Here is an 8243-nt window from a genome sequence, read left to right as displayed (position 1 = left end):
CGGCCGGGGCGCGGAGCTGCCACTGCTGCCCGGCCCCAGCGCCGCCCGTCCCGCAGCTCTGCGCGGCGGGGGGAGCGAACCGCAGCGGGGCTCGGGTCCCCTCACCCTGTCCGGCTGAGTTCACTGAGCCACACCCGCAGTTTGGTAACAAAACAACGTCCTTTTATTTTAAAGCAACTTGTCGGCCTAAACAAACCATCACAAACCAAACAGCATCAAAAAAAAAAAAAAAACAAAAAACCAAACCTTCATTATTTTTTCAGGAGGACCTCTGCCTCATTTCTCTGGGTCTGTTTTGCAAAAGTTCTGTTCTCACAGGTCATCCCTATTTGAACTGTTTTCCTTCCCAATTTAGTATAATTTACAAGCACAAAATCCTTTTTCTGTCCCTGAATATTACAAGTGGAAGTAGGCAGAACTTCCATGCAGCATGTTTTAACATTGACCTGGATCTCAAGATAAGCAACACAGAACCTCAAATACATATTAGAAACAGCTTATACAACACAGAGATGCAACAGAGCTTTTAAGCATTACAATACTATTTTCCATTTAAATAGCAAATACACCCCCAAGTTCTACATAAACAGGCTTAGCTACAGAAATTACTTTATCCTTATTCAAGTGCAGCCGTCCTTGGTGCATAGAAGTGCACAGCAAAGTGGAATCTACAACACTTAATATTACTTTTTTTTTCTGTTTACAGCATGTCTTATAAAATGAATAATTTTTTTCCTCCGTCAAAAATCTCAATTTTTTGTAATTCAATGGACTCTTCTACTATCTTCGTTCTTTTTTTTCTTCCACTTGCTAATCAGTTTTTTTAATTGTGCAGATAAATTTTATAATGGTTTTATTATTATTATCAGCACAAATATTGCTACAAAAATGAAAATGCACTGCTGGTAAATGTTGTCTTGGTATGAAAATTCAGCCTTGGTTTCTGCGGATGCAAACCACAGAATTACATAAAATGTTTGGAAAATGGGACACAAAACATTTGTTCAATTTAACTTCAGAATCAGGCTGAGAAATTCTAGCTTTTCCTTAGCATTAAGGAAGAAATATAGGCATTTCCAAACCATGCTTTGTCTCACCTATTTCAGATGTCTGCTCTGGGGGAACACATATTGGAATTTTAGAGTCAGTCTTCACCAACTGTAAAAGGGATCCCTAAATCATGAGCAGAGAATTAGCTGTGCATGTGTAAACAGCTGAAACCCACTTTAAAGTATGGCTGAATTGGCAGCCAAGGGTCCCAGCTCTGGCACCCCGAGTGCTGTCCTGAGCCTTGTCCTGCACAGCCTCTGGGTGCTGCAGCTCGGGGTGAAACATCTTCATCCAGACCAAGGCCAGCATTGCGCAGTGCCTGAACCACAGCGCCTCAGCTTTGGAGCGCCTGTATCTCAGACAGCAGGGTTTTTGACCGACAGATTCAGACAGAGTTATCTGCATTGATCCAAGCTGTTGTTCCCTGCCTGGCTCCCAACTCTCAGCAGAGATTACCCAGCACAAGGGATGGCAGCACTGGCCACAAACTGATGCCACAGCTGTCTCAGTACATGGCCCATTGTGTCAGCTCAAAAACCTGCAAATGCAGTTTTCTTCTCCAGCCTGTAAACTCGAGCTCTGAGACCCTAGCACATGCCACATCCTCCTCTAAGGCAGTAATTTCCAGTCAGCAAGCAAAGCAAACATCTGGGACAGCCGTGTTTTAAATCACAGCAGTTAAATCTGCCAGAGCTTGCCCACAGGAGCACTAAAGCACTGGTGTCATTTCCAGAAGTACCTGGGTTTTCTTTGGAAAGCTGCTGTGAAATCCTTGAGCTGACACAAAATGGAGAAGTTCTCCCTTGGAGAAATTAATAATACTGTCCAGTTCTTGTATCCCTAATTTGCTTTACTCAAATCAAGCTTCTGCTCCAGAGGCTTTCCTTCTTTCACAGTTTTTCTGACATGAAATGTTTTCATTTTCCTTCCTCTCACCCTCACAGAAACTTCCCTTTGCAAACATTCCATCAGCCTGGCTGGGGACCAGAGAGACTCCTGCAAGTAACTGTTCCCTTCTGCAGGATGGCCAATTTACTTAGCAAGAGAGACTCTAAATCAAAACAAACAAAAAACCCCTGAAAAAAGCATCAAACATATCTTGGTTGCATTGTGGCTACATCAGTAGCACCTGGATCTGTTCTTCAATTTGTTGCAGATGTGGAGAAGCACCAAGATTTCCCAAGGAGCAGGACAAACTTTACATGAGAGCTTGCAAACAAGGTTATTGTGTTTCCATCCTGTCAAGAAGGGGATTAGGGGCATTTTCCCCACAGAGAGAAAAGCAACAACAATCTGGTTTTCAACACCTGGTGCCCGCTGACTCTCAGTGAACATCTGTGTAAGCATCTTCATATGTTACAAAATGTATCTTGATATTGCTTTCTGAACAGGATTTAAAACAGATGTATGTACTCCTGCTCAGGCAAAAAGAATCCAAACCCTGAAAGTTGGTGGGTTAAAATTTGGTTTGTTTGGTTTGGTATTTTTTGCTTTGGTGTTTTAGTTTTTTTTTTGGTTGGTTGGTTGGTTGGTTGATTGGTTGGTTTTTGTGGTGGTGTTGTTGTTTTCTGGGTTTTTTAGTTTTTCCCAAATCATTGTAATTTCTATCATTCCTGGGGTGCTTTTTGTCCTCTCTTGTGGGCTGCAGTCATGGTTTGCCCACACTGCCACGTGAGTTGTGTGGTGAAACATCTCATGTGACAAGTACACTCCAGCAAGCAGGCAGTAGTTGTAACAACAGCAAAAGTGTCAGCCCAGTCCTTGGGAGCTGTGGTGGTTTTTCAGCAGACCGCCAGCATCTGGCAAACTGTAAGGTAGTCTTGTCCAATACCAACTTTTAAGTGAAACCCAAATCCAGGCATAGAGCAGGTTTCAATTTCTTTCTCCCCTTTTTTTTAACTGTTCATGAATAGTTTTGAAAAACAGTGGGAATTCTTTGGTTTGCTGACAAATCTTTTTGGTTCCCATACTTTCCAGTGTAAAATACTCAATTCTGAAGAAAGCAAAATTACTTCCTCAAATATATTAATTTTGTCAAAAACTTCACATTAAAAAATAGTTTTCCACTAATCCCAGTGGTTAGACCAGTGTGGAGAAAGCCCAAATGCAGCACAAACAAGCTCAGAGCCACAGAGGCCAGCTGGGTTGGCCCTGCTAAGCAGCACTCACATGGCAGGTCCCACACAGAGCATGTTCCCTGCATGGTGGGTATTCCCAAAAAAAGCAACTTTCCATGCCTGTCCCTGGTTTCTGTCTCTTCCCATTGCTTACCAATACCAGGAGGCAAGAGCAGTAACAGCTCAGGAGTATTGGAAAGATGGAATGGTAAAAAATGGGTCATGGGAGGGAGGTATCTAATGGAGAGTCTCCTCTGCCCCAGTGCTTCTCTTCCCCAGTTTCACTGGGGTCAGATATTCACTGCTTATCCAGCACACTACATTTCAATAAGCTCTCCCACCCACACCCACAGGCTGCTTTCCAGACCTTGGAGCTCACCTCTAGAAATTTCCCTCGTGTGGCACAGCTTTCCACACTTCTGCATGTGATGGGAGCAGCCAGCACATTCCAGCTGTCCTCACCACAGGACCTCCCAGCAGCTCCCCTTGGGGAAAGCTGCCAGCACCAACACTTCTGCAAAATGCAATTGTGGACTTACACAAAAGTTACCCCAGGATCTCCTAAACCCTTGTCCAAAACTGGGACTTCTGTTGGCTTCTAAAAATGGGCTTCAGACAGCAACACTGCCAGCTCAACTGCTTGAGCAATATTGGCAGGCAAAGGAAATGTCCCCAGACCCTGCATCTGGGTCTGTTCCCCCCAGCATCCCAGGCATGGCAGGTGCTCCCATTTTCCTTTGGTAAGGATTGTTAGCATATTACTGAGGTGGGTGAAATTACTCAGCTGTCCTGAACAGTGCACTTGTCTCCCTGCCCTGCTCCTGGAAGATGGCATTTGGTGCAGTGGAGAAGAGGATGTGTGGAATAGTCAAGCCCATAGGATCTGAACTGTTCCCAACATTATCTTCAGGTCTAAGAAATCCACTTACCTGGTGTTGGACAGATTAGCTGCTTGGACCAGGAGCTATCCACATTTTCTCTGTTGAAAATGCAAAGTTGGGACTGCAGTAAGCAGCCAGCTACAGCAGTAGTGTGCCTTGATAGAAGTTTCCTTTGCTGTCCTTGAGCACAGCTTGGCTTTTGTTTTACATGAGGCTGGAAATCCTCTGAAACAGCCAACAGATGCTGATTCACAATGCTGATGTTGTAAAAATAAGAATTTCCCTTCCTAAAGGATTATGAGCTGAGCACAGTGACAAGCATACACATTTTGTCTTAGTACTGTAGCCAGCTTGGCCACTCATCTGAATATCTGATGTTGCTGCAGAAGGAAAACCTCCTCTGGAAAATGATGTACAGAGTGCAGGGCTTACCTGAGGCATAAAGATGGAAATGTGTGGCAGGGCTGCCTGGCCCTCCCCTTCCTCCAGCTGTGGGACGTGCCTGGTGCACAGCAGGCTGCAGACAACCTCCCCCAGGGCTCCCTGGCCTGGTGTGGGTCACTCCACATCAGCTCCCAGCATCATCCTCCATGTCCCAAGCCAGGAGTGACAGAGCCACCGTAGGACCCCACAGCCCCTGGTGGGTGCTGGGCGGGGAGGGGCTGCAGGCAGCTCTTGCCCTGCCCGGGCTGCAGGGAGGCAGTGAGGGCCAGACCCCTGTGCTCCTGCAGCCCCAGAGCCCACTCATCCCCCCAGACTGCTCAGAGGGGCCAGTTCTCCACACCCCTGCCCTCTTCAGAGCAGACCTGGGAGCTGGCTGCACGTGCAGACCACGAAACAATTCATTCTGCACTGAAGAATGGTTATTATTTTCTTATCACCTGTTCTTGTGACAGCATTTGGGGCAGGCATTTGAAGATCTGGAACAAGCCCGTCACTCAACTTACTGTTTCATCTGATGACAAAGTTTGCTGGAGATTTGTTCCAGCAAAGAGAATTATCTGTTAAAATGTACCAAGGATGAGCCTTTTTAGTCACATGCTTGAGACATACTAAAAAAAAAAACAGAAAGAAAGGGAAAAAAAAACCCTAATGAGTAATCTAATGGTCAGTGACAAAACCATATTTTTTCCCCAAGCTGCTGCAGGCATGAAAAGCCCAGGTATTTCTCAGCCATTTACAATGGATAAATAGCAGACAGGGAAATTTTCTGCACAGTAAATCATTTCAGCTCAAAGGCTTTCATAAATATCAAATGGGGTTCCCTCCTGCCAGACACCCAGCCGAGCAGCTGTGGTGCCCTGCAACAGTGGCTGCCCACAGTGAGTGGGAGGGAGATTTTGGGGGTAAAACTGGAAAGCACTTTGAGAATAAAAAGCAGTGTCAGCTCAGGGGGAAATGTCTTGCCCTCTCTACACCAACAGCCTGTAGGAACCTGTCTGTGGAAACAAGCTGGAATTACTTTTACTTGCTGGCATTGATTGAGAGGAAAGTTTTCATTGAAGTCTTGGAAATTCCCAACCCAAAAAATGTCTTCCTCAGTCAGTGTAATTATTCAGGATGCCATGTTTAATATACATGTCTTGCTATAAATCTGTGGTGACCCTGAAAGCACAAGTTGCAAAGAAAAATGACCACATTCATTAACTAGGAGCTGCTCTGGGATATTTGAGGATAAGTAACAGGTACTCAGTAATGAAAGGCACAAAGCTGCTGGAGCAAAGTATTTTTACACCCATCAGGCTCCAGGCAGCAGGAACTCACCCTCTGAAGCAATTAAGAGCAAACATCTTCCTGTAAGATAATGAGACACAAATAATATGCAAAGGATGAGCCTCTGAGCCAATGTCCTTAAAAATAATTCAGTTTACTTACATTGTGATAGAGACAGAATGAAAAGGGATGACTAGTTTCTATGTAGTTAGATGAGTACACTTTTTTGTTTTTAATGCAGAAAATGTGAAGAAATAGGCCTTGTTTCAACTGTTAGTAAACCCTATCGCCCTCATGGGGATTGGTAAACCAGCCTTCAAAGAAATTCAGGGCTAGTGTCACTGCTCATAACAATTTGTTCATTGTGACCAGAGTAAAATAGGTATTCACTCAGCATCTAGTGCAAGAAAAGTGCAGAGAACAACAACCCTTCCACACCCACCCCAAAAAAAAACCACCAAAAAAACAAAAAAAAACCAAAAAAAACCCAAAACACAAAGAAGATAATTTGGAATCATATTTGTGAAGCTGGAGAATTGTGTAGGCAACATAAAATTAGTAAGTCTGTGGAGCCTTTAATTCTTCTCTCCGTAAGACAAAAACTTGCACATTTCACTCACATTCCTAGGAGAAAAAAAAGTTAGGACAAGTTTTCTCTGGAAATCTCTACATCTCCTTCCCTTCCCATTCTGTCTAATTTCTATTTTGTTAGGGCATGTTAGCCTCTATAGCCAGCAGGTAGACCTGGCAAAAAATGAACCATTCACCACAAAATCATACTGCTAGCAAGTCCCTGGTAACAAACAGCTAAAAATATAGCAGGATGCTGCAAAATTCACAGAATCATAGAATGGTTTGGGTTCCAAGAGGCCTTCAAGATCCTCTAGTTCCAAACTCTTCCGTTCGACCAGGTTTCTCAAAGCTCCATCCAGCCTGGCCTTCAACGTTTCCAGGTGCCCTAAGGAGCTCCACCATTCCATGGTTACTGCAGCCAAGGCTTGCCCTGAGCTTCACATTCCCTCTGGCATTTCCTTGTTGGGGAGAACAAAGTTCAGCACAGCAGCTCTCCTCACTGGCACCTCTGCCACTTGGAGAAGGAAGTTATTATAGTGATTATTAATGCATTCCAGGAGCTCCCTGGTTTGCCTGTGCCCCACTGTCTTGTCCATCCAGCAAACACTGGGATAGCAGAAATTCCCCATGAGGAGCAGGGCTTGTGAGTGTGGGGCTGTCTGTAAGGATCTCATCCGTTCAGTCTTCCTGGCCAGCTGGCCTGAACAGACCCCACTGTAATGTCCCTACCCTCCCTTTAATCCTGACCCCAAGGACCTCAGTCAGCTCCCCATCCACACCCAGGCAGGGATCCATGCACTCCAGCTGGTCACTGGCAGAGAGGGAGGCACCTCCTCCCCATCTCCTCTGCCTGCCCTTCACAAAGATCCTGTGTCCTTCCATTCTAACATTCCAGTCACAGGAGCCATCCCACCACATCTCCATGATGACAATGAGGTCACAGCCCTGCAGGTATGACATGCTCTGCTGATTCATCTGTCTCCCCCTTCCAGATGTTGTTCTCAACTGAATATGTAGATTATGCTTTATTCTGCGACTCCTGATACTCTTTATTGAACATTTTTCAATTTTAAACCTGACATGGTTTTTCATTTTCTTGCAATGTACATTGTGAGTTTCTACAAATAGTATAAAATTTAAGAATAAATAAATTTTCAAGAAATAAAAATCGATTTAGGTAGAATTTCTGTGTGGAATAATCTGTATTTGACAATAATATATTATACATCTCATGCAGAACATTAAAAAAAAAACCCAAAAAACACAGTGAGGGGCAATTGGCATGTGGTAAATGGTAATTTCTGAAAAAAAAAAAATTACACAAAGGCATCAGGAACCATCACCCCAGGATACAGGTCAGACAGATTTTTCAGTGAAGAGGCAGTGAATGTATTTCATTTTTGTTCTTTTCAGACTTGTCCTAATGCCATGCTGGACACACCACCAGAATTTTCAATCCTGTAAAGACGGGAGGGATGCAATCCTGTAAAGACTGGAGGGTGTTAAATGCCAGCAGCAGGGTTGTGCTGCAGGAGAAGCTCGGGCTTGGCACAGAAAGGTGCTGGGCAGCCCCTGTGTCTCTGTCCTGCAGAGCTGGCAGCAGGTGCAGGGCAGGGAGTGGCACTGAGGGGACTGCAGGGCTTTGCACAGGGCAAACACAACATTTATTTCTGACGTGCGTGGAGGGAAGAAATCCTTGAGGAGGACGTTGGCCAGGCTCAAGTTCCCTGGGGGAAAGCAGAGTCAGAAGGAGATGATCCCTCCCATCCCACTGCCCAAAGTAGCACAGCCCATCACCAAAGGAGAGAGCACACAGGTGGACAGACAGACAGACAGACAGCCTCTCTCACAGCCTGCGTCTGCCTGGGAAGGTGGGGTGTTGGCTCCTCGAGGCAGATGAGAGGAATTT

This window comes from Geospiza fortis, unplaced genomic scaffold (assembly GCF_000277835.1).
Source record: "Geospiza fortis unplaced genomic scaffold, GeoFor_1.0 scaffold285, whole genome shotgun sequence".
NCBI lineage: Eukaryota > Metazoa > Chordata > Aves > Passeriformes > Thraupidae > Geospiza > Geospiza fortis.
Note: the sequence above shows the minus strand (reverse complement) of the source record.